The 27,062-nt window shown below is 40.8% G+C and overlaps 1 long non-coding RNA gene across 2 annotated transcripts in view; it reads left to right on the top strand.

The window, feature by feature from the left end:
- LOC137767736 (uncharacterized) overlaps positions 1 to 14,752 on the top strand; it is a 125,146-nt gene extending 110,394 nt beyond the window's left edge. For both annotated transcript variants that reach the window (XR_011074562.1, XR_011074563.1), the window contains one exon: positions 9,424 to 14,752. This is a non-coding gene — a long non-coding RNA (uncharacterized lncRNA). The remainder of the gene's footprint in view (positions 1 to 9,423) is intronic.
- The last annotated feature ends 12,310 nt before the right edge of the window (positions 14,753 to 27,062 follow it).

The following is a 27,062-nucleotide window of genomic DNA, read 5'->3' as shown; positions in this document are numbered from 1 at the left end:
AATGTAAGAAAAGTAACCTAATTAGATGTTCAGTAAAACATGGAGTTTGAATCTAGTAAGAAAGCACCACTCATAAGAAGGCAGATTTTTCAGGGAAAATATCTTAAGAAAAGCAAAGATTCCTGTGACCTTTGGCCAAGCCTTGTGAGAAATAGATCTGACATACTTTATCTTGCAGTCTGGGTGTCAGGGAATCAGTAGCACCTTGAAAATAACCACAACAGGATAAAGGATGGGAGGAAAAAATAAACACTGTTAACAAAATAGCTTATTAAGGAAGGAAGTAAAATGAAGCACACTGAACCAGTCATGTGCAGAATAAATATAGAAAAGCACATTTCCAGAGACACACTAGGAAAAAACCCAACCCAAATATACTGAAAGGAATCCAAGGATAGAAATAATAGCTAAGTGGGCTGAGATATTATCTATTGTTCAGAGGGAAAAAGCTCATATAGAAGGAAAAATGTTGAAAAGTAGAACTGAACGCTAAGAGTGGGAAGAAACCACTTTGACCAAAATATGTATATATAGTAGTAGATCAGGCTCTTCAAATTCTAGAGTGGTATGGGAAGGCTAACCATGCTTTTTAAGGAGTGATTTGGAGGAATTTTTGAAGTGTGTTAGAAAAGGAGTTACCAGTTTTTACTACAGCTGACATGAACAGACAATTAAAAAGTTTAAGAAACAACTGTTTATTGGACTAAGTTTTGCATTGTTTTTCTTCTTTTGGGTAAAGGTACAAATATGCTTTGAGCCACAGGTTAAAAAGATTGTGTAATTGTTTAGGTAATATTTCAAATAGCCATAGGCCTTCACACTCCTTTAGACCAGGGTCAGCAAACCTTTTCTGCAAAGGGCCAGACAGTAAATATTTAGGTTTTTGAGGCATATGGTCTCTGTTGCAGCTACCCAAATCATCATAGCACAAAAGCAGCCAGAGATAATACATAAATGAATGAGTGTGGCTGGGTTCCAATAAAACTTTATTTAGAAAAGCAGGTAGGAAGCTGGATTTGGCCCAGGGACTGCAGTGTACCAATCCTGCTCTAGACAAGTTACTTCCAGATGGTGAAATAACTGATACCTGCCTTCTGTTCATCCAAAATATTTAGTCCTTACTGTCAATCCTGCTGACTTTATAATGTGATTTGTCCTCAATGGAACAGGTGAGCTGAGCACTTTCAGAGAGTAAAATACCTTTTCTGAGATAGGCGGTCTGTTTTCTAGAGAGGGCTTCAATGTTCTAGACATGTGAATTAACACTTTACTTATTGGAAATTTAAAAACTCTACCTTGTTTGTATTTCAATAAAAACTACTATAATTAGAGTTCCTAGGCTCTATGCTTACTGGAGTTTAACTCAGGGAAACACAAGTCTCAAAATCATTTCAACTTGACATTTGGGTAACAGGGCGTAGTAATCCAGAGACTCCCATTAATCCAGTGGCACCAAAAGGACCTCAGGGCGTGGTTTCTTTCCTCAGTGAGTTTACAGAACTACCTAGGTAAAGTTACCTTTTGGTTTCTTGGAAGAGCTTTGGGGTAGAATTTTGAGGTAAACAGAACCAAATGGGATTGAGTTACTGTTCGTCTTTTTACTAAGTGTCAGGGGTTAAAAATGTCACTATCTTGGCAGCTAAACTCATCATTCCTTCCTTTGGATTATAGTATGCCAGGATTGACCAGTAGGAACAACCATTCAATCTTTTCAAGTTTTGTCTTTATCTCTTGAAAAATCCTTGCTTATCAAGCTATTCAAAAGTAATGCTTCTGGGGACTTCCCTGATGGTCCAGTGGTAAAGAATCTGCCTTCCAATGCAGGGGACATGGGTTCCATCCCTCATCGGGGAACTAAGATCCCACATGCCGCAGGGCAACTAAGCCCGCGTGCCTCAACTACTGAGCCTGCGCGCCTCAACTAGAGAGGCTGCGTGCCACAAACTACAGAGCCCATGCACTCTGGATCCCACGAGCCACAACTAGAGAGAGAAAATCTGCATGCCACAACTAGAGAGAAGCCCAAGGGCCACAACGAAGAGCCCGCGTTGCAATGAAAGATCCCACATACCTCAACGAAGATCCCACAGCAAAGACCTGATGCAGCCCAAAATAATAAGAAAATAAATAAATTAAATAAATATATTAAAAAAATAAAAAAGCTATATAAAAAAAGTAATGCTTTTGTTTACATGACACTTGATAAAGTAGGTTTGTCCCTACTAGCGCCCCTCTTTTTCCTTTTTCTGGAAAGGTCTTCTTATTCTTTTGGCTACCTTAAAAAACAACAAAAACAAAACAATGACAAAAAGAAACAAAACAAACAAACAAAAAAACCCAGGCTCTGGGTGAAAGAGTGGTTAGAAAACACAATCTGTGTCTTCTTTGTCTTTGAATCCTACACGGCATCTAGCACAGTGCCTTGCACAAAATAGATGTTTAGTGAATGTTTCTTAGAAGCCGCCTAGAAGCCTTATGTCTTCAACTTCATGAGATATCCATTTGTTTGGGAATGATTAATCACTAAGCATTCAGCAGCATACTCATAATTCTATATTTATTTCCCAACGGAATTCCGATACCATAACAAGCCTAGATGGTTCTCACTGCATTTGATACATTGCATTTGATATATACTGGTATAAGAGGAACTCTTTTTCTTTTCTTTTCTTAAGTTTGCTCTAGATATTAGCCTCCTAAAACTCCTTTTAATCCTTAAATAATAACATAATGTGTTCTTATGAAAATATACTTGAAGAACTTAATGATCCAAAAAGTAAACAAAGTCTTGCAAAATTTGAGAATCGAAAGAGAAAAAGGTCAAGGAATGGACTTTTGTAAATGTCTGAAATTTGATGAATAGAGAAATATCTAGAAGTATCTCTATTTTCTTTCTTATGACTAATTTGATTAAATTTGACCAAATCCCTTACACTGTACTGTTGTGATAATTTGCATTTTGGTTTTTATGTTTTCAGAAGTGGCAAAGCTGAAGGTTACTCTGGTAGGCTTCTTCTATTCAGGAATGTTTTTGTTTTAAAAAAACATAATATAGAAGAACAAATTTTACAAAATAGTAAATAATGGGATGGTTATTCACCTAACAAGGGCATTCTTACTTTGCAAAACAACTCCCTGCAGGGTTTCTGTAAAAATACTGTCCTTCTCTTGTGCCTCTCTGGTACTACACATTTGTTTATTGACAGTTTCTTGCTAAATGATGGAAGAGGAAGCTGGGTAGAGAAAATCTGGCTAAGTTATTAAGAGACTGTCAATTGAAGATCAATCTAATAAGAGATGACTTTAAAGCAATAAGCAATTAAAAGGAAAATATTTATTTTCCATTTACCCTTCAGAAACACCATTATGGTATAAATAAAGACATGGTATTACTCTGCTTCCACACCAGACTTCATGGCCCCTTAGTTTGTCAGTGCTAGTTTGGGTGCTGGTTTTGAGTGAAAGTGAAATAATAAATACCTTACATGTTAGCACTAAAGGATTATCTACTGCTCACAGCAACAAGAAGTGTTTGTTTTTAGACTAACATTATCTCTAAAAGATGGAGAATAGATAAAATAAGATTTGCTATTCAAGTTGACTAGACCCTGTCTCCTAGAATTTCCTTTGACCACTAGAATTCTGTAGAAAGTTTCATATTTGAAAAAAATTTTGAAAAATTCCGTGCAAAGGATTATTTCATCTCATTATTGTCTTTTCTACTTAAAGATCTATTTTTAAGAAATTAGCATGAGTGAGATTAACTGAAGAAAAAAAAAGGTAGTTAATTAACAGAAACAGTATTATTTCTATCAACTAATATTTTCATTCTTTTTATATTACCCACGTTTGGTCTCCAGATGTATAGCTGTGATAAACCAATGGGTTTTGAAAGAGTAAATAATTTAAAGTGGGTTAAAAGGAAATATAACTCAAGACTAAAACACTTCAAAAAGAAAAATATAATATTCCCTAAGATAACTGCTTTCCTTTTTTCTTCTTCTAACTTATGATAAATGGGTTTCTCTGAACGCAGTGATTTGCAGTGCATCTTTGTTTCTTGGCACCTGAGGTCATGCTTAGGTAAGATCTTGAGGAAGGAAGAGAAGGCAAAGGGAAGTATCAGATAGCTATTAATTTGATGCCTTTTAGAGTAGACAAAATCTATAAATTCTAAAAGATCATTGTTATTTTAAAAGTGCCGGATTCACATAAGATAGAATCTTAGACCTAATGTCCTGCTGAAAACAGGCAAGGAGAAGAGCTAGAAATTATGAGCTCTTTATACAGGGAGGAATGTTTGGCAACTTATGGTTGATGTGTTAAAAATTCCAAGCGGAAGAGATAGCAGTAGTGAAATATGTGCTAAATGCCATCCCCTCCCATCTCTCCTATCTTTTATCTTCAATTTCTTCCTCTATGTGGAATTCTTCCTTTTAATCTATAAACATATTCAGGCCTCTCCTACCTGCAAAATTACCCTCCCTTGATCCTGAATTCCAATTTAAGCTACTATCCTGTTTTTTTCTCTTTTCCTGTTGGCTAAGCTTCTGGAGAGACAAGTCTTTATTCAGTCTACACCATCTTACCTCTCCACCTCATTGCATCTATCTCTCATTCCTTAGCCTGGGAATTTTTTCTGCAATTGCCAAATCTAGTGGGCCCTTTCAGTTGCCTCACTCTTAACATAGAGGCGTGTGCTGCCTCATATCAAATCTATCCCACTGCCAGATTGATTAGTTATTTGCATGTTTCTTTCCACAGAATGTATGTCCTGGGAGGGCCAAGACTTTTAATCTGAAACCTTGAGATGATCCCAGTGCCTGATCCACATAGGTGCTTAAGAAATGTTTGTTAAATAAACAGATTTTCCCTATTAGACTGCAAATGATTTTCAGGAATGTGGGAGTAACAGGGCATTCATACAGACTTGTATTACTGTTGGTTTGTTTAAATGATGTGGCCTGTCTTCCCACATGGTTTGGGTTTGAGGGACTCATTTCCTGTTTCTTTTGAATGGTTTCTTGCTCTGAAACCCTCCTGCAAGTTCAGTCCCCTCTCTCAGAGGTCTCAGGCCTTCAGGAGGCCTCATGGTCAGTCTGGCGGTGATGTATATTGCATTGTTTGCTTAGCCACCTGGGTGGTTCCCCTTTTGAGGGGGAGGAAGCAGCTACAAGAAAACCCTGGGGAACCCAAATGTGGCCTCCACATCCAGGCAACTGGGGCTGGCACCGGTGCAACAATGGCCAGGAACTTCTAAAAGAGCAGTTGCTACACGGCTTTCCTAGCTAACATTCTCATCAGATGTGTCCCTCGCTCTACTTATGTTTTTAAAATTATTATAAATCAATATAACCACAGTCTAAAATTCTGGAATATTAAAGGAAAAAATTGTTCCTCTTGTCTTTATACAGGGATGCTTTTTTTTTCATAAAGTTATTTATTTTATTATTTTATTTTATTTATTTATTGTTTCTGGCTGCGTTGGGTCTTTGTTGCTGCTTCATTGCTTTTCTCTAGTTGCAGCGAGCAGGGGCTACTCTTCGTTGCAGTGTGCGGGCTTCTCATTGTGGTGGCTTCCCTTGTTGCGGAGCACGGGCTCTAGGCATGCAGGCTTCAGTAGTTGTGGCACGTGGGCTCAGTAGTTGTGGCTCGAGGGCGCTAGAGCGCAGGCTCAGTAGTTGTGGTGCACGGGCTTGGTTGCTCCACGGCATGTGGGATCTTCCCGGGCCAGGGCTCGAACCCGTGTCCCCTGCATTGGCAGGCGGATTCTTAACCACTGCGCCACCAGGGAAGCCCAACAGGGATACTTTTTATGTAGTCCTCAATAATCCTTTTCATAGTCATTAAAAAAATATGGTTGTAATTGGAGTGTTTCCTTTTTTCACTTAACGCTGTGTAGCAACATTCTTCTCTGTTGCTACACAATCCTATAAATCATTATTTTAAACCAGGCCACTTTATACATTACAATGAAGAATTTGGTCCCACTGTCATCCCTGAGGCTGGTGAACCAGGGAATTCCCATGATGCCAAGTAATTAGGCAGTTTCCTACAGCAGCTCCTCCCTATGTTCTGTGTTTTCTACAAGTAGAGGTAAAGGCTATCGCATGGGTCAGATTGCTTTTCTGCAGCAAAATTCACACAGTTTTACCTAGTTATTCCAGCCTCAAGAGAGAATTATATATGCAGATAGAACTTAATGTATCATAATATTCATTTTAGTGCTATTTTTAATATTTATAACATTAAAAAATCAGTAACAATCTAAAATACCCAGCAGTAGAGGAATGGCCAAATAAGAATATAATACGATAATCTGAGACTGAATATATACAGACGTCAAAAAAGAGAGAAGTAGATGAACATTTCCATGTAGGTCAGTCAATCAGCAAGGCATGTGTTAAATTAACTCCAGATGAGGTTTGAATTGTTCAGAAAACAAAGGCAAGTTCATTTGAAATGACTTGGGAAATGTTGAGTAGAGGTTAAGAATCATTTCCACAAGACACAGCTGGGCCAATCTGATGTGGGCGAGAAAGAGAATACCCATGATGCTCCTTGTCACTACAGCATCTTTCCTAGATACTCTCTTAGTTTTGTGGTCAAAACTTGTGTTTGCTCTTATTCACATAGCATATTTTCTGCTCACTCCCACGATGAACTCCAAGTTGGGTATGTCAAAGGGGAGCACTTTAACTGTTTTTTTTTTTTTTTCCTTTTATGGGAGGGTGGAGCTCCTAAGAAGCAGAACACCTCTGCACCCTGGTGCAGCCAGAAGCTACTGTTGAATCTTATCAAAACATGACTCCTGAGATTACAGTGCCTTCTGCATTAAAGCAGCTCTTTAATGCAGAGACTCTCAGCCATAAAAATGAATGAAATAATGCCATTTGCAGTGACACGGATGGTCCTAGAGACTGTCATACTGAGCAAAGTCAGACAGAGAAGGACAAGTATCATATGATATTGCTTATATGCGGAATCTAAAAAAATGGTACAAATGAACTTATTTATAAAATATAAATAGAGTCCCAGATGTAGAAAACAAACTTATGGTTACCAAGGGGGAAAGGGGGGGAGGGATAAATTGGGAGATTGGGATTGACATAAATACATTACTATATATAAAATAGATAACTAATAAGAACCTACTGTATAGCACAGGGAATTCTATTCAATACTCTGTAATGACCTATATAGGAAAAGAATCTAAAAAAGAGTGTATATATGTATATGTATAACTGATTCACTTTGCTGTACAGCAGAAACTAACACAACATTGTAAATCAACTATACTCCAATAAAAATTATTTTTAAAAAATGCAGAGACTACCTATACATTTGGAAGTTGTAAAAAAGAACTAGTATTTGCTACCCTAAGGAAGAAGAATATTTGTTTATTGAGCGTGGTGAAGTCATTAGTGCTGGTCACCATGTATTTTCAGTCCCCCTCCTCCCCCATTCTAGGCACATGGTAGGACTGTACTTCTTGGCCTTATTGTAGCTGGGTTGTGAGATGGGAGGGAGTGTATTAGTTCTGGCTGATGAGTTATAAGGGAAAGTGATGTGTGTAACTCCCAGGCTGAGCATTTTATTACCAGAATAATTACCTTCCAATGCTCTCTTGTCCCCTGTGCCATGACAACTGGCAAGGTTTGAGATGGCAGATATTTCACCAATGAAGAGAAATGGAACAGAACTTCCAGCTAACTTGGAATGGACATATATATAGAGTGAGCGAGAAATAAATCTATGTTGTTAGAATTAAGATTGTTCTAAACCTAGCCTACAGGGATTCATACAAATGCTGACTGTAGGATAAAGACTACAGTGAACAATTTACATGGAAAATCTCATTTAATCCTCATAACAACCAAATGAGGTAGCTGTTCTTATTTTCTCCAGTTTATAGATGAGGAAACTGAGGTTTATCGTGCTTAAATAAATCTCCCAAAGTCTCATCTCTTGGAAATAGCAGATCTGGACTCGAACCCAAGTTTTGTTTGACACGGCACACTGAGACACTTGTTAAGTTTACAGAGCATTGCTTAAAAGATAAAATCACAAGGCCGCTCACAATAGGTAGTGACTATTAACTTACACTATTTTGCATTCTGAAAGGGGAGTTTCAGTGTTACATTAGTAAATCCTCAAAAGGGTCCTCTTTCTTTCCAAGTGGGACTGGATGAAGCACCTTCTTCCTCCTATAGCCCTCAGGCCTGCCAGTGTGGCCTCTTTCAGAAGCACAAAGACCTATGTCTGGCTGGAGCTTCCCAGGCTTCCAACTCCAGATGTCTGTGCCCAGGGTGTGATCTTGTGTGTTTGTGCATAAAGTTTCAGTAAAGCCTAGTGTGTAAGAGATCAGGCCCAGGCATCAGACTGCCCTGCTTGCCCACTTAACATCCTTGTGATCTTGTTACAGTTAACCTCTCTCAGCCTTGATTTCTTTTTCTGTAAAATGAGAGTAAGATTAATAGTAAACCTCAGAGGTTACTGTGAGGATTAAATAAGGTGATGTATGTCAGCTGCTTAGAATAGTGCCTGGTACGCCACAGCACGCTCTCTTTCTGTTTACTGATTCATTTGTACTTTCACAAACAACCACTGCAAAGTAACCCTATCACCATTTGAAGATGCTGAAGGTTTTCTCCAGCGATAGGAAAGGAGTCTTAAAGTGGTGAGTAACCAGTTTTTATTTTGTTGTGTTTTTTAACCACATCAAGGATGCAATATTTTACTTTAAGGAGGGAGGTCAGCAATGTTCAAAATGCAGGTAGTAAAAGAAACACAGGGAGTATTCTTTCTGAAAATACTTGAAGATTCTCTTCTAATCCTCATTTCAAACCTGGGTTCTCACCTTTCCCCCACCAACCCAAGGGGAGGCCCTTTCTGACACAGAGGAAAAAAGAAGACATCAAATATATTTTTTTGAACAATAATTTTTCTTGGAGTTTTTCTTGTTGAAAATTATTTTTAGGGTTATTTTGCAAGTTTGCTTGAGGGCAATTTTTACTAAGATGAACCAGCTTCCTTTTGAGGGTGGGCAAGTCATTTCCCCTCCCAGATCTTATCTGCTTCTTATCTGTGAAATGAATGGATTAGGGTTGATAAGTCTTCCTATATCTGGTGTTCTTTGATTCTGCCATTCCCTGTTTCATCTACATCATAGGAATGTGGATCTGGAGCCTGTTTTTGCTTTAGATTGTGGACTAGGAGTCAAGCCCCAGCTCCCCGCCCCCCCGCCCCCCCTCCAGCTGCCTGGGAGTTAAGTGAGGCTGCAACCCTTTTATTTGACGTTAGAGCTCTCTGTGGCATTAACCTGTTGTTGGTCTAATATGTGGGGCAGAGGAAATGTGCTTGATGGCTGTAAACTGGGGTGGTGAACAAGTGCATTCTCTTTTCTGTTTTTCTTTTTCCCAGGAGTGAGATGGGGGAGGAAAAACAGTGGTCTTTGTTGTGAAGCCACAGTCCCAAACTTCAACCTAGAGGAATGTTTAAGTTCTGAAAAAAGTTAACGGAGAAGGCTTGCAATTATGTACTTAGTCACAACAAGAGGGTAAGAACTTTCAAGGCACTGGATTGAAGAGACACAAAAGTCAGGATGTGACCCTTTCGTCGGGATTTCAGAGGCCGCGAACGAGAAACAAAGTCCTCTCACAACTCGGAGAACTTTGGGCCGTACCATCCAGAGGGGCAGGGGTGGCGGAGCCGGGGAGAGGGCCGTGGAAACTGACATCTTGGTTCTCAACGAGCCGTGAGTAAACTCAGGATTTCCACCCTGGAAAGACTCAGTGTCCGCAGATCCCACGCCCTGAAATGAAAATGGGGTTCGGCGGATCCTCCTTGCGGAGCCTGCCGAAATAGAAGCCGGGGTGGCCCTGCCCAGAGCCGGCCTCCTGAATCGGGGTTTGTGCGCGCCCGGCCGGGCCGCGCGCCCGGGTCTCTGGATGGCCTGCCGGGGCCAGCCCATCTGCGGCCGCGCGGCCGGGAGGAAGCCGGCCCCGGGGATGAATGGGGCTTTGTTTGCCGGCAGCCGCGGCTGCCCTCGGCAGGCCCGGCCCGCACAACGGAGGCTGTATGCGAGCGGAATGGAAATGAGCCTGCGGGCCTCCCGAAGGAGCCCCGTCCCCTTCCCTTCGCTGAGCGGAGGAATGCTGGCAAGCCGGAAAGGAGCCCTCGCTGGGAACGCTTCTCTCGCGGCTCTGAAACGCCATTGAGAAGAGCCCTTTGATGCAATTAAAGCGCATTTCATTGCAGGCCTGGGAGGAGCGAAGGCCCATCCAGCTTTTTTTCTGTCTCCAGCGTGTTTGTGTGTGCACCTTTGTGGGGCGGGCGACTCAGAGACCAGGCGGGAACTGGAGCCCCGTCTTTCGCAGACGTTCTGTAACATCGTAAAGGCGCACCCATAAACAGATTGGTTTTCACCGTGGGTGGAACCCAATTTGGACAAGATCCAGGCCGACCTGCAGGCCGGAGTTCCTGCTTTGAAAGGCTCTTTGGTACGACTCACAGCACCTGCCCTGCTGTAAAGATTTAGGCGGACAAGAAATTGCGTTTGGAGGAGGAAGTTTTTCTGAGGTCATTTCTCCTGGTTTTCCATTTTCTCAGAGGTGGAGTGGGCTATGTCGCAGGTCCAGAACTGATCACAGTAAAATGATGTAATCTGAAAACTTTGACATTCTTGGATGCGACAGTTATTTGATACTAGGATTATTCTCTTAAGATTTCCCTGCTTCCTCCATTGAGACAGCTGTGTGGCCCCAGAAAACCCACATAGCCTCTCTGAGTTTAATATTTTTCATCTGTTGAAATGGACATAAAAAGGCCAGATAACTGATACCATAAAGCTCTGGGTGCTGGTGGAATTCTTTCTAAATTGGAGGTGAGCACCTTATCTCCTGGCACATGTGGAAGATGTATGGGACTGGAACTGCCGTAAACGTCGATATAAAAATATCGTACTGTTCCTGTTTTGTTGACTTTGTACCACTTACTACTAGGGTTAATAGTCTAATATCTGTTTCCACTAGAATATATCTCCTTGAGGACAGGAACTGTCTTTTATTCTGGCATCCCCTGTCCCCAGAGCAGTCCCTGACCATCGTTAAGTGGGCAACAAAGTGGAATATAAAGAATACTAACTTGCTGCCGTTTTCTGTCACTTAAAATGTAAACAAGAAATAGGAGGAGCTCAGTGGGTATTGGGGATCCTTGGCTAAGTAGAAGTTTGAAGGAAAGGGCAGGAAAACATTCTGAGCTCACAAACGTGCTGCAAATGTTTTCTGAAATGACCCAAGGCAGAGTGGGGCACTGATGTGGAGGAGTCATTCTTTTTCCCTGAGTGGATAGTTAATACTGGCAAACTTGAATCACGTTTTATATTCGCAAAGGGGTGTACATAGTTGATCATTCATTCTTTAAACATCCCATGGATATGGGACAGTAAGACACAGTGGCTATGTGTGATGGCCATCATTGTTTCTTATATATTGATCTAAACATGTCTCCATGGTTCTTGTTATGTTGGGCCTTCTTTAGACCTCTAACTTGAGTGTTTCCCTCTGAGGGCTTGAATACATGAATATTTTTCCCATTCAGTAAAAACCAGTACATTTCTCATAAATGAGACAGTAGAGGACATCCTACTCCAAATACATCTCCAGGTATCTGCAGGAAATACAACTGAAGTAACATTGACATAAACAAATGGATGTTCCCCTCATCTCCCCAAACTTCCTTAACACACACATACACCCTGATCAGGATAGTGAGAAATATAATGTCCAGTTTAAAGATGGAAACTCAGTGATTCCTTGTTTGTGTCAGGGTACAGTATGCCCAACATACTTTATTTCTTGTCATGTGGCCTTGTCATGTGGCCAAGGCTGTAACAGCCTTGGCTGTTATTCTGGGTTGCATTTTGTCTTGAGGTGGATATCATCCTTGAGAGATGAGACTCTTTTCAGACTGTTCCTTACTGTCTATTTAGCCAGCTGGGCACAACCCACATCAAATCCCACATATGAAATGATTCTCAGATAGAACAAAAGTTATACACAGTATCAGTAGCAGTGTCCCTCACTTTACAGAACTCCTGAATTTTCTCCAAATTATTGAGTATTTCTGTTTCCTTCTGATTTACAGTATTTCTTTTAGAGCAGCTTTATCCTTATTTCAGATTGGGTCATTAATAGGGAGTGACTTGTATCAACCTACCTGACTACCAGATAATTAATGATCCAAATGGATCGTTGAAGGCCAGAATGGGAGGTTCTTATCTGATTACATTGATAGAGTCAAAAATGCCACGTGAACAGTCATGTCTCATACATTTAGATGTATTTAGTTTTTAAAGGACTATACCTATTTATTTGGAAATCCTCAGGATTTGGTAATACCTTTTATTTTAAAAACCTAGAACTGCACATGCCTAGAAATAGTTGGTGAGGTTGAAGTTTGCAGAGATAAGTACCTGAAGAGAAGAAAGCAAAAACTATCATTCCCTAGTGCAGATTAAGAAATTATTTCAGAGAGGTAAAAGTGGCTTGTCTATGGTCACAAACTGTGGAATTACAATTGTGTCTCTAGTCTCTTGATTTGCAAGATAGTCATTACAGTCTCTGGTGTTTTAATGCTAGGGAAGCCTGCACTTTAGACAGTGACCAGATCCTGGATCCCAAAGGACATATGAAAGCTAGTTCATCTAATCTGTTAGATTGGAGTAGCTATATCACATACTGCCTTTCCATTTTTGAAAGATTTATATTATTAGCTCAACTTCCCTTTTTTCTGTCTTGTTATTTGTCCAGCAGCCAGAAAAATGGAGAAGACCTCTCCTTTATTTACCAGATGATCCATGGCGTTCTTAGCTAGCGCACTCTAGAAGTTAGGGTGGAGACTTTTATTTGTCCTGCTTTTTTGGCAATAAAAGGGGAGGGGATGCCTCATTCAGCCAGTCTGTGGCTCCTAAGAAACCAAAAAGCAATGCTATTCACTAGTCTCTGGGCTACTAAGTGCCAGAGTGGCCTGTGTTGACTCAAATTCGCGTCCTTGCAGCTAGGTGGGGCTCTCTAGAGCTGTTAGTCCTGTGAGGTTGCCAGGGCAACTTAAATCTTCTGAGCTTGGAAGGCTTCAAGAAGTACAAAGAGGAGACTACAGGGCACATTACAACTTACAGGCATGTGTTCAATAACATGTCATCTTTTGGTAATGGGGCTTTTATTTTTATTTTATTTTGTGGGATTGAAAGATCAGAAGCCGGAAATTAGCTGGGGAGGATAAAGAAAAGGAAAAATTAAAGGGGGGGGGCACTATTTCTGTTCCTTATGTGGGCAATAGTTAAACAAGGAGAACATCTGGTCCTGGAGTGGGTCTCTGCAGCACTGCTTTTAATTACCCCATCATTTGGTCTCATGCTAAATTAGTGACTGTGGGAGCAGCTCAGATCTCCATACCGACAGGCCCAGAAAGCTTCACTTAGCCTGCCACATAGTCAGAGGGGAAACATGGAGCTTCCGGTTTCATATTTAAACCAGGGATTGACTCATAATTGTAGCTGTCAGGAGGGTGATGGAGACATTATGTAATCTGGTTCTTATGGCGATGTGTGTTTAACGTTTCTGCTCTGTAAATTCCAGAGGAAATTTCAAGTCCATTGAGAGAGAGCTCGCTGGCTGCTCTGTGGTGTGCCCTGCAGGATAATGACAGTGCTATTAAAGGTTCCTCAGTCTGCCTGAATCCAAACATGAATGAATTTCCCCCTGAAAGGCCCTCCTGTTTTTCCATAGACTTTTAAATGTGGATGAGGTTAGGCAAAATTTGGTAAACTGCGAGGAGGCAGTATGTTGGCCCAGTAGGGAAATTTAATAATGACAAGCCGTTCAGGTCCACACGTATTTTTTTCTGGACCACATAGTTCCCCTATCATTTACAGCCTTAGAGATTCTGGAAGTGGACACCAGTTGCTCCTAGAAACAAAGCACTGGGGCTGTGGATCATTTGTTCCTTTTTAATTCTGCTTGTTACTTGCCTCTTGGAGGCCTCTGAGCTGGTATAAAAGTGCAGGGTGGCCAGGGAAGGCTTGAGACAGACCCAGTGTTTGCTGCCATGGGGTAAAAAAAAGTCAGAGGAAGCTGTTTAATTTTAACCTTAAAGGAATGTGTTTTCAACAGTTTTGCTGGAGGGAGACTTCTGTTTTCATTTGATTGTTCTCTGAATTCAGTTAGTTTTACTTGCATGATAAGAAGGATTCATTAGATAGAGAGACTAATAGTAAAGACTAAATAAAAGCTTAAAAGGTGAGTTGAGAGGGGGTTTGTTTGCTCGTGGGGAGTAATGGTGGTGAGGAGTGGGGAGGATGGAACCCTCTGTCACTCTCTGGTTGCTGGTCTGGCTGGTCCAGAGATCTCACCTCTGCTTCTTCACCTTTCCTTCCTCACTTGGAGAATTTTCCAGGCTACCAGTACTTGGGGTTCTTTGCCTGCCTCTTCATGCCGGTCAAAGAAGACAATGGTAGTTATAAAGTAGTTTTAGCCAAAATTAATAACTAAATGTGTGAAAATGTATATGTCATTATCATCATTTGTATTGTAACTGACTGTCGTAAACTATTTTTTCTAGAAAAATGAGCAATTTGGACAACTGGATATTTGCTCTTTGGTCTGTGGAATGTGTTATTGGGAATGGGTGATTTTTGCTTTTCATGAAGAAAGTTTGTTATTTTAATTAAAAATAATATAATAAAATACTATTAAATTGATACAATGTTAATATGTTTAATAAAACATAAGAATATGTTTAATATACTTGTGTATTTGTATACCCATAGAAATGTATATTTAGGACTTCCCTGGTGGTGCAGTGGTTAAGAATCTGCCTGCCAATGCAGGGGACACGGGTTCGAGCCCTGGTCCGGGAGGGCCAATGCAGTGGAGCAACTAAGCCCATATGCCACAACTACTGAGCCTGCACTCTAGAGTCTGCGAGCCACAACTATTGAGCCCGCATGCCTAAAGCCCATGCTCCGCAACAACAGAAGCCACCACAATGAGAAGCCCACGCACCACAATAAAGAGTAGTCCCCACTCGCTGCAACTAGAGAAAGCCCACGCGCAGCAACGAAGATCCAATGCAGCCAAAAATAAATAAATTAATTAATTTAAAAAAATTTAAAAAGAAATGTATATTTAAAGGAACAGTGAAAAGTTTCCCCCATTCTTTCACAGTCTCAGATGGTGAAATCTTTATTAGGAAACAGTGACAGTGTAATGACTTGATTTCTTCTCTCCCATGAGAATGAAGTTTCATATGAGTATTATACAGTCACCATAGCTTGGGACATTATCATATGACTGCTGGATGATGCAGGGATGGATAATTTCATGAGCTGTCTCGCCTAGGTTTGTTCATTTTCCTAGTCATTGAAATGAAAAGACTTGATGTGATTCCTGTTGAGATACTTCCAGAGGCAACCGTCCTTGTAATGAATTCTCTCCATCAGAAAATTAGGTACTGATTTGTCTGTTTTTATTTTCCCTGTACTAGAACTTACAGATGGACTAGGGATTTCTCTTCCAATTAAGGGCCATCAGCTTATAGAAAACAATAATTGAAGACAACAAAGCAGTATTATCCTGGAGTTTGAGCAAGTTAAGCTGAGCATTGGATCTAGTCACCAACAGGACATTTTCCCTTCCTTGCCTCTTCTGACTTCTCTATCCAAACCTAGGCATACATCATTGAGGATGAGGGACTAATCAGAAGGGATAATTGCCAAGTTAATACATTACCTTTGATTAAAAATAATTAATCATCTTTATTTATTCCATGACACTTAATTCGGAGAGAAAATTGTTAAATGTAAATAAGTTGAGATTTGCTTTTCTTCAAACTTTGCAAACTAGAGTTAACCCAAGTGTTTCAAGTTTTCCCAAAACTCTTTGAGAACTTCAGTTGTCCCACACCTAAATTTCAAATTCTTTATCTAGATTTTCAAGGCCCACTACAATCTGGCTCCAATTTACCCTTCTAACTTTATTTCCTACTACTCCCAACCCTCCCTTCTAACAGTGTTTCCCACTTATCCTCACATGCCCATGCTCCTGCTAATCTAAAGGACTCCATGTTTTCGAAGCTGCTTTCTTTAGACACTATCTTCAAGCCCCACAAAGGCTCCCTTTATTATCCCCAACCAGAAGAAACGATCTCTAACTGAACTCCCATAGCACTTGATCTACAGATTCTCTAATGGCATCTGAATGGTACATAGATTTATGCTCATGTCTCACCCATTTATTTCCTGTAAGTTCCTTGAGGGCGGAATCTATGTTTGATTCATGTTGTGCCCGCGGAGTGCCTTACACTCTGCTTACCCATGATAGAAATTCCACAGATGTTTGTAGAAGGAATGAATAATATCTAGCTACAACATTCAACATAGCTGAATTTCTCCTGAAGTCTGGACAAGAGAGAACTACAGTTTTGGTTTTTTTTGCAATATGTAGATGGGATTTTGACTCCTTTCACAGGTGATACCATTGATTCTCCCTAAATTGGATGGACTCAGTGGCCACCTCCCATCCTCAGAACGCAGCAGGACTCAGAACCTAGTGCTGGGACATGGCAAACCATGTCAGGTAATGGGGAATTGTTTGGTTCTCACTACTACTGGGATAGAGATGAGGTTAAGGATGAAGTGGGTAAACTCATTTGCTAGGCAAGGAGCAGGTCTGGGGCCAAGTGTTTAAAAATTTTTTAACAGAATTCCCACGAGATCTACTGTTGTTTATGGTCTTTTATCACCTTTCCTTTCCTTTCCTTCTTGTCTCATTTGTCAACTCCGGCCAGTTACTTTGAATTGAATGGGGCTCTGGAATTATGGGTTAAGTCAGGAGACTTGGATTCCAGAGTTGGCTCTGCCACTGGCTGTGTGGTTTAGGAAAAGTCTAAATAAGAATTAATTTGCTCATCTGTATAATGTAGGTAATAAACACCTACCTTTTTCACAGTGGTGTTCTGAGGATCCAGAGGAAAAGTATACAAGAAACAATATTGAAAAGTACGGTGTTTTACATTTGTAAGGGGGTATTATCATAAAAATTAACAATACTGGAGGCTTCCTTTTGGGATACCTATTAAATCACTATTCCCATTTGGACCACTGTTATTTAATATGTCTAATTAGGCAATGTAGAGGCATTTGGAATTTTGGCTCTGCCATTTGCTAGTTCTGTGACTCCAGGCAAGTTATGGACCCTCACCCAAATCTCATTTTTCTCAATTGAAAATGGGGATGAAGTATCTAGCTCAGATTGTAGTGAGAATTATTAGGGTGGCAGCTTTGTCATATGTTAATGTGGCTAGGTTGAATTATGTTTCTGAGAAATCCCTTCTCTGAATGTGTCTGGTTGGGATGGGCCACAAACATGTTTTTGTTAGGTTTGGAGGTTGAAAGTGAAACCGAATGTCAGGGCAGGCACTCTGGTAGCTCACACTGGCAGGCATTGTTGCTATCTGTTGGCTTACCTCACTGGCACCAGGCAGCAGCCACCTTCCTGGGGATCCTCCGTAAAGTTCTCTGCCTCTTGGGCCACATGTGTATTTAGTTCTGTGACAAAGGTCCCTGGCTTCTTCAGGCAGGATGTCTACATCATCAAGATTAGAGGCAGCTATGACTGACATGGGTTCCAGTCTGTCCCTGCCCTTGTGGGTCCCAGATTGTACTTGCTTACCCCGACGTTCTGTCTTACCTTCTTATTCTGATGACCTGCCCTGTGGACTTCAAGCTCCAGCCTTAGACAAAAGACTAACAGAGATTGTTTGACCGGCCCCCACCATTGTGTAAGGTTTCTATAATGTCCACTCCCTTCCACCACCAAAATTCACACACACACACACACACACACACAAACACACACCCTTCTAATGCTGTGGTCGTTATTACTAATATTGTCATCCAGATGTCAGAGACTAGGTAGGATTGTCCCAAAGGCCTCATCCATTCCCTATAGAAGCCCAAAGTTCTTTCTAGGATTTCTCCAAATTCTTGTGGAGTTTATATTTTCATGATTACTTCTGGCTCACCAAACCCTTCCCAATTTGTACAAAAGACTTATTTATTCATACAAAGCACTTGTAAGTATAATTGGCTTTACTACAGATTTTGGTGGCATGAGCAGGCCAAAGAAGGGTTCATGTTGCAACAAAACAAATCATTTCTAGTTAAATTTCATGCATCCCTATGTGTAAAATGTTTTTGCACCATTGTATCCTTAGAGAATATGTCCAGTTCCCTCACCCTGTAAAATCCCTAGCCTCACAACAGCTCCTTGGATCCTCCCTCCTTCTTCCCATTTTTCTCCCAATCCCCCATTGTCTTGTTTTCAAATGCAGAGCAGCGTAACTAGCTCTCCTTTCTTTTTTGCTCAAATTATTGTACACACATATCCATGCCCTTAGGATCTCACTTTCTATTCCCAAAGGGTATTTTTCCAAGAGGAAAGCTGTTGCAGTTGTTAAGAAAATAAAAATTTTATCTGGTTACAACCATAACAAGAGCAAGAGGCATATATTTAGCACTTACTGTGATCCAGCCTCCAAGAGCTCTTTATACGTCTTATCTCATCTGATTTCCACAAAAATCCAGTGAGGTGGTCTGCATTTAGTCTCATTTTTTACAATGTTGAAATCAAGTCGTAGGAAGATCACTAGTAAAGAAAAGCAATTACAAAACCTAATATTTATTGAGTTCTTATATGTCAGGCACTGTTTTAGGCACTTGAGAAGCATATATTTATATCTATATCTATATATAATGCAATGTATATATATTGCCTTAACTCCTGATGATTCTGCAAGTTAAGTATAATTTTCATTTTACAGATAAAGAAATTGAGACCCAGAAAACTTGGGAAATTTGCTCAAATTCACACGTAAATAAAGAGTGGAGTTGTGAATGGAAGCCAAGCTCTGGGAATCTAAGAATTCAGGATACTGTTTGAGAAGATAAGAAAGTGTTTCAATGTTTTCTCATGCAGTCAGCCTCCTAACTCATCGTCATGAGACCTTTCTTGGCTAACTTAATATTTCAACCCATCCTTCACATTTTATATCCTTCATCCCACTTTTATTTTTTCTCTTTAGCACTGAATACTATCTAACATGTTATACGTTTTACTTACTTATCATTTTTATTTTTCTGTCTCCATCCCTGGAATGTAAGCCCTGTGAGGGCAGGGATGTTTTGGTCTGTTTTGTTCACTACAAGACAGTGTACAAGACAGCCTACAAGAGTGTCTTGCACATAGTAGGTGTTCAATGAGTAGTTACTGAATGAATGAATGAATAAATGAATGAATGAATTGGGCTGCTTACATAGAGGCCGAGGCCTTCTAATTAGATCCTGGAGATACTTCTGGAACCAAATCCTTCTGGATTCTAAATTGCTGGGCTCTAGATATGATCGCACTCATGGGTGGAGTGGGGGGACAAAGACTGTGTTCCTCCTCATTTCCTTCCTCCCCTCCTTGCCCCTCCCTCTCCCAAGTGCATATGCTTCATTGTTCTCATCTGGTTTAACTGCCTTCCCTTTGAGCCTGCTTTGCAATACTGAATAACATTCCTTGACTTGCCTGTTTATTTTCTCCATTTATAAAATGGGGAAAACTGTACTTCGGACAACTTTACCAGGACTTGGAAGAGATCAATGAGATGACAGGAAAAAAAGCAAACAAGGCACTGAATCTTAGGAGGACTCTGGCTATAGAAACATACATGAAAATTCAAATAAAATACTTTTATCAGTCACCTCTCCATAATTTGATGCTTTTATTCCAAGAAAGTTAACGCTTAACATTTGTGGAAATAATGAGTTTTGTGGCTTGTTACTATTTTGGCCTTAAAAGAAAAATTTTTAACAATTATCAGAAATTACCTACCATATAAGTGTAGAATTTTTTAAAATGAGGAAGTTACTTTTGCAGTTTAATTTTCTATTTTGGTTGGTAAAATGCATTAAAATTATATCTTGAATTAACTAAAAGGATAACGTTCACTCATGAGTTTAACAAATGTTATTTAAAATCTGTTATGCCAGACACTGTTGAAGTATGTAAAAGAGCTAATACCAGTGGAAAAACAGACTAAAAAAACCTATCTTTTTGTTGTGCTGATCAGAGAGGGCTGTTTTTAGAGGCTGCCTATTGTATTAGTTTGCTAGGGCTGCCATGACAAAGCACCACAGACTAAGTGGCTTAAACACAATTTTGGAGGCCAGACATCTGAGATAAAGGTGTTGCCAGGGTCAGTTTCTTCTGAGGTTTGTCTTCTTGTGGATGGCCTGCCATATCCCTGTTTCTTAACATGGTCTTCCCGCTGAGCCCATCAGTGTTCAAATTTCCTGTTCTTAGAAGGACACATTGATACTGATTGAGGCCCACCTGAATGACCTCATCTTAATTTCAATTACCTCTTTAAAGACTATCTCCAAATACAGTCACATTCTGAGGTACTGGGAGTTAGTACTTTAACATGTGAATTTGGAGTGACACACTCAACTCATATCAATTTTTCTAAAGTATTGCTGAACTCATTGTGCCTCAGTTTACTTGTTTAAAAATAATGATGCCTGCTCTACATGTATTTTATAAGCACATCACTCTGTTTTCTTTATGGGACTTGCAGTTAGGTAGAAATAAATCTAGTTTTTGGAGAGACAATAATATTATCAAAGGTCATAGATGGACCAAGATTTGCTCAGAGCTACACAAAACCAGCTAAATGGACAGGACAACTGTCTTCTAGGATTTTACCATTTTGGAAAATGGGCATACATAGCTGAGTCTTACTTAAAGGGACTATCAAAATTATTGGATCAGGCTAGACATTAAACCAGACAAGATTAAAAGTTCATTTTCCTCTGGCCAACCAATGTCTAGAAACTTGTAAGAGAAGGCACAGATGAAATAAAGGCGTCAACTTTGAGATCCTGACCGATCACCATGACCATCACCATCATCATTGTTGTCATCATCATTTTACCATGTCACATTGGATGTTTCTTACTGTCTTATCCTCTAGTAGTTCTAGCTTCTTCCCAACAAGTTTGTGAGCTCTTTGTGGGTAGGAAGTACGTCTAGCATTGTTTGTCCATGTCCTTTTGTCCCTTGCATGGTGCTGGGCATAGAGCTGGGGCTTGGTAAGCACTAGTTGGCTGACTATATTGACTTGTAGGCCTGGTTTCTGAGTGCATCAGTCAGAGGAGTGGTGGCGGGAGAAGAATAGTAGGGAAAGGGGTGGTTGGCTGCCATGGTATAGCCAAGAGTGGATACCCAAGTGGTGACAGTTAACTTGGCCTTGATCAAGTTGTTGATGGAAGTCACTATGAGGTTCTGAGGAAGAAAATGGAGAGATAGGACTTTGCAACTACGTGAAAGGTGGGCTTCAGAGCAGTTCTACAGACTTAGGAAATGTAGACTTGTTATGTTTTGAAAAAAAGTCAAATTACTAGCTTCTTCTTAGCTTTAAGCCATACATTGCCATAGAAAATGCAAAGAATTGATTTGGTGGTGGGTGTGGGTAGGGAGAGGAGTGGGATCAAAACAGAGAGCTTCTACCTAATTTTCTTTGCAATGGTTATAGTAAAACATTTGGCTAGGAAAAGATTAATTTCTGTTTTCAAAATTAAAAAAACGTAACATGTGGAAAATATTATGTTGATGCATGTTTTGCTGAACAGATGGTGACAGTCTGCAAACTTCTCAAGGATTTCCCTTATAGGATGAAGGGGAAGCATTTTAATTCTTCCAAGTAAATGAGAGTCACTGAACCTCTATGATTTTTCTTGTCTCTTCTTATAGAAGTCCTCTCTTTTTATCACCAAACCACAGATTTTTCTTCCCACTAATTTTTACTCAATTACTTTAATCTGGGACATCCAATTAGCATCCAAATGTGAATTTTTTTTTGCTAGTCTGGTCTCTCTCAGAAGCGAACCTCTCGTCTTTGTATTAATACATGCTCATGACTTTCAATCTGAGTCTCTGAAAACACATCAGATGTAACGTGGGTTGGCCAGTTATTCAAATCTTCATGTTACAGATGGGGAAACCGAGGGCTGGAGGTTTCTGTGACCCTCGCCAACGTTTCATAATGAGTCACAGCTGAAGTAAACATTAGACATGAATTTCTTGACTCTCAAATCATTGACCTCTCACTTTAGAAACTGATTCTTACTGTGTTTGAACCTCCTTTACTTGTGTATTTTCTTTTTGTGCTCCCCTTCTAGAAGAGTACAGGAGACAAAGGGAAGAGATTTTTCTATATAGTATCTCACTCTTCCACCCCCACTTTTTGGATTCCTTTGAAATGAAACCACAGCTTCAAGTAGAACCTCCCAAAGGTTTTTAAGATGAGTCTGCTACACAGCTGGAGACAGATTGGTTACTAATCAAGCATTTTTCTATGTCATAAGTCATTTCTGCGTCAGGGGACACTTTTCTTACTAGAAAAGAAAAAAAGTTAAAATCAAAGACAGTGAGCAGTAGCTCGCTGGAAATAGGAGTTCTCCTCTGCTCCCAAACAACTAACACCTCCCCTTTAACAAACAAACAAAGAAATAAGCAAACAAAAAACAAACCAAGAAAACCCTTAATGTAGCTATTCCCTGCCTAGACTCATCCAGACTGCCAAGGTGAGTTAGGTGGCCTTGTGGAGAGCCAAGTGAACTTAGGCCCATGTCACTGATGGTGAGGTTCAGGACCTGGTGCTGATCAGGTAGAGGTGACTTCAGTACACATCAATTTGTGATTCCAGTGTATTCCAAACCTGTGGAGAGGCAGGGAGACTGGGATCTGGGGCTGTATTGGCCAGCTGATTCTTCTTTCCTTTCTCTAGTGATCTTTATGGATAAGACTGTCCTAAATACAATTGCCACTTTTTAATTATTTTGTAAATCCCTTTGATCTTTATTTTCCTTTTTTATTCCTTCTCTCAAATATTCTTGCATACATTCACACTTTATCCTTGCAGTCTCTACTGTAGTTCATTGCTTAAGGCTTTCTAATACGAGGAGTAAAAGAAGAAAGAGATGTTCTCTCGCTCTTAACATGGACAGCTCAAAATAAATCCAGAGTGCAAGTGCGTTAAAACCCAAGCACTCTCTAATGACTTTAAATGGAGTATAATCTAGAAACATTTTGAATCACTACGTTGTACACCTGAAACTAATATAATATTGCAAATCAATAATACCTCAATAAAAAAATCAAACCCCAAAACCGCACCAAAAAAAGCAACAACAAAAAAACCCCCAAGCACTCTCATAAGTTTCTCTTTCCACCAACAATTTAAAGGGAAAATATCAGGAATGAAATGAGGAGATAAACAGTGGATTTATTGAGTAGTTAAGATATGGTAGCTTGTTTGCACAGATCATCTCCTTTAATCCTCACTACAACCCGGTGAGGTGCCTACTATCATTAGCCCCATTCTGCAGTTGAGGGGACTATGGTTTAGAAAGACATAGTGATTTGCCAAAGTTATACAGGGAGGTGGGGTGAAGCTAGAATTTAAACCAAGGAGGTCTGATTTCAGAGACCATAAGTTTAGCAACAATGATATATTTTCTCATGGGAAACCCCAGTTACTGCTTTTTTTTTTTCTTGGAGTATAATTGCTTTACAATGCTGTGTTAGTTTCTGCTGTACAGCAAAGTGCATCAGCTATATGTATACATATATTCCCTCCCTCTTGGACTTCCCTCCCACCCTCACCCCCCATCCCACTCCCACCCCCCATCTCACTCATCTAGGTCATCACAGAGCACGGAGCTGAGCTCCCTGTGCTATACAGCAGGTTCCCACTAGCTATCTATTTTACACATGGTAGTGTATACATGTTAATCCTAATCTGCCAATTCGTCCCACCTCCCCTTCGCCCGCTGTGTCCACATGTCTGTTCTCTACATCTGCATCTCTATTCCTGCCCTGGAAATAGGTTCATCTGTACCATTTTTAAATGATAAAACTGATGTTTTGAGCATATTTGGCATATTTATCATCTGTTCCAGATGATAAATCATGGGAATTAAGAAAATGCTACACTGTGGAAACATGCTTTGCAATTGTTTGAATAACTTAAAAAGGGTTAAAACATCAGGGTCTAGAGCCCTCAGTTTATGTTTCTTTTTCTTTAGGTCTAAATTTGAGTCTTTAAAGTTGCTTTGGTCTTAAGGCAAATTTCTTTTTATGCTGAGCAGTTAATAAAGAAGGTGACCTTTCTTCTGTCCAGTGTTCTTCTGTCAGGGAAGGCAGAACTGCAGATTCTGGATCCTGAGCTTGCTTGTAAACCGGACGACCTTTTTGCAGCACAAGTACTATGCATTTCATGCCTTACCATTGAGGTAAGTCAGAGGCTAGTTATTATCTAACTCTTTCTTACCTCTAGATTTAAAAATTCTGAAGCAGAGGCTCTGCAACCTGCCTCAAATTCCACAGAATTGCTGACTTGTCCTAGTGACTTCTTTTGCCTTCCTGGCACTGTTCAGAAGGGAAGAAAAGTTGGGTAAAATGCAGGAACTGAAAACTTCTAGGGTTTTTCCCACAGCATTTGATGTTTCTACATGGTGAGAGGGGGCAAGCAGTTCAGAGAGGGCTCCCAGGCTGGTTGTCCTTATTACAGAAACAAAAAAGCAGGATATTTTGTTTTCTTTTAAGTCTTGATTCAAGTGAGTTTTCACTGATTTTTCCATGTAGTTCCACTATGTGACTTTAAGAAAGTTCCTTACACACTAGGTTGCTTGTTTTGAATACAGGCATCCTATGGAGCACAGAGATTTTAGGCATCAGAATTCTGACACATGGTCACCTTATCCAGTGCCTGGCAGACCCTTCCCCCTTTCTCTGCCTGGCAACCCTCCACTCATTTTCTGAAGTCAGCTCAGCTGTCACCTTCTACGTAAGGCTGTCCCTAACTCATCCAGATGGTCTTGGTCACTATCCCTTTGCTCTCAGAGTTCATGACTCCTATAGGACTTATTTCATTGTTCAAGCCTAGTGTGCCCACCCAGGGCCACCTTACTGTATGCCTCTAGAGGGCATTCTCTGAAATTCTGCAGCACGACAGCCCTGTCTCCATCTGCTCTTAAGCACCACCAAGGCAGCACTCCCACCTTTGTACCCCCAGGACCTGGCATGAGATCTCTAGAACAAAGTTAGTATTTAGTAACTCTTGAATAGTGAATGAGTGGCTGAATTCATCCATTTTGACCCCTGGATCTTTATCCGTTTTATCACACATAGCTTTTCTTTTTCCATCTTGCCATTGCACTGTCTTTCCTCCCTCCTTCCCTCTGTTTCTTCATTTTTGCTGGACTCTCTGTGTTGGTTTCTATGCATTAGAGAAAAGTCACTCACCTCTCACAGTCTTGAAGGAGTGGGCTCGTGCAGGAGATGAAACTTCTCGCTCAACTCTGCCCCAGCTCTTGGTTGTCTCTCAAACGTTTGTGAGTGTCCAAGCAGCCTATTTTTTTTTTTTAATGGCCCCCAGGAGTTGACGAGGCCAAGACCTGTCAGCGTCCCAAAGGGGTAGGAGCCTAGGTTTAGGCTGACTGGAAGGCAACATTTTTTTAAAGTGAGCAACTCTATACAGTCCTGTGCGACCCAAGCGTAAGGCGCTGAAGCCCCCTCATCTCCCTCAGTCCCCAGAGCCACGTGATCAAGGGGCGTTCCCAGGGCAGCGGCTGCAGAGATTGGCTCACCGGGCGCGCGAAAAATCTCCTCCCAGAGATCCCTGCGTGGAGCGCCGCAGCAGCGTGAAGACGGCGCCCTCGTCTCCGTCCTGGCGGGCGCCCTGTAGGCCTCCGAGTGTGTGTCAAACCAGCTGCCTGCCCCTCAGGCCGAGGCTCCAGAACAAGCACAAAGCAAATGAGCTTCTCCCACACGCTCTGGGCGGTCCTGGGTCTGCTACTTCTGTGCGGGGCCCTGGTCAGGTGAGTGAGCACGAGCCCTATAAGAGCCCATTCTCGGATCCTCATACCTGGGGGTCTCGTGGACACAGGCCCTGTTGGTTTTCAACGCTGGACGTTTTGGAGGCCTGTCTCTCAGGTGTAGGTCTTAAATTTTGCGTATGCCACATGTGGGGTTCAAACCCTTTGCTCCTCAGGGAGAAGCTCGGGTTTTGAGTTCCCACCCCATTGTGGGTTGCTGCACCGAGTGTGGGGTTTATGACGAGATTGTCCCAGCCTCTCTACCTGCTTCTATGTGGGCTTTCTCTCAGTGGCCTGATGTATAGGAGTTGTTCAGCCAGTTTTCAGGTTTTTTTTTTTTTTCCAGAGGACCGTGTTCCATATATATCTGTAGATCTGGTGTGTTTGTGGGAGGAGTTGCGTTCAGGACCCGTTTATGTCGCCACTTTGAACCGGAACTCCTCCTTTCCTACTCTCCGTTTCTCACCTCTTTCCAAAAAAAATTTGCAAATATATACATATTTATAAATATACATGTATTATTCAACTGTATAAAAAAACTAAATGAGGCCATCAGGGAAAGTTTGCACTTTTTTCTTTCTTGGATTTATCTTCACTTGCCTTGAAAAAGAAACATCACTCAAGTTTTCTACTGCAGATTTTCTTAAATTTATGCTAAATATATCGATTGGTTTTCTAAGTGCTGGTCACTTACTCTGTTCCCTCGTGGTTGATATCCCAGCATCCATGTCTCTTGGGCAAACGACAAGGAGTGTTGGACCTGAGATGACCTTGGCAAGACACTCCTAGCTGTCCCTCATACCAGCCTCTTGCCAGTCTAAATAAGTAATTTATATGGGGTCAAATTTCATAAATGGTTGTGTGTTTTCAATCTGTGATTTTCAAGCTATGCTTCAAGGCTCTCTCCAGTTTCCATGGATGTATGTGAGGACCAATGTAGCGGTTAAATTGGGTTCAGATGTTGGATGCGGCTCTGTTAGCAAAGAAGTCCTACTAGGAGAGGCAAACTTAAGCTAGATAGCTGATCTCCATGCAGAGAGCAAAGTATGACTTTGCAAGCAAAGGTACTCTATGATCT

Source organism: Eschrichtius robustus, chromosome 1, assembly GCF_028021215.1.
Source record: "Eschrichtius robustus isolate mEscRob2 chromosome 1, mEscRob2.pri, whole genome shotgun sequence".
Taxonomy (NCBI): domain Eukaryota; kingdom Metazoa; phylum Chordata; class Mammalia; order Artiodactyla; family Eschrichtiidae; genus Eschrichtius; species Eschrichtius robustus.
Note: the sequence above shows the minus strand (reverse complement) of the source record. Positions and strands in the feature narration are given on the sequence as shown.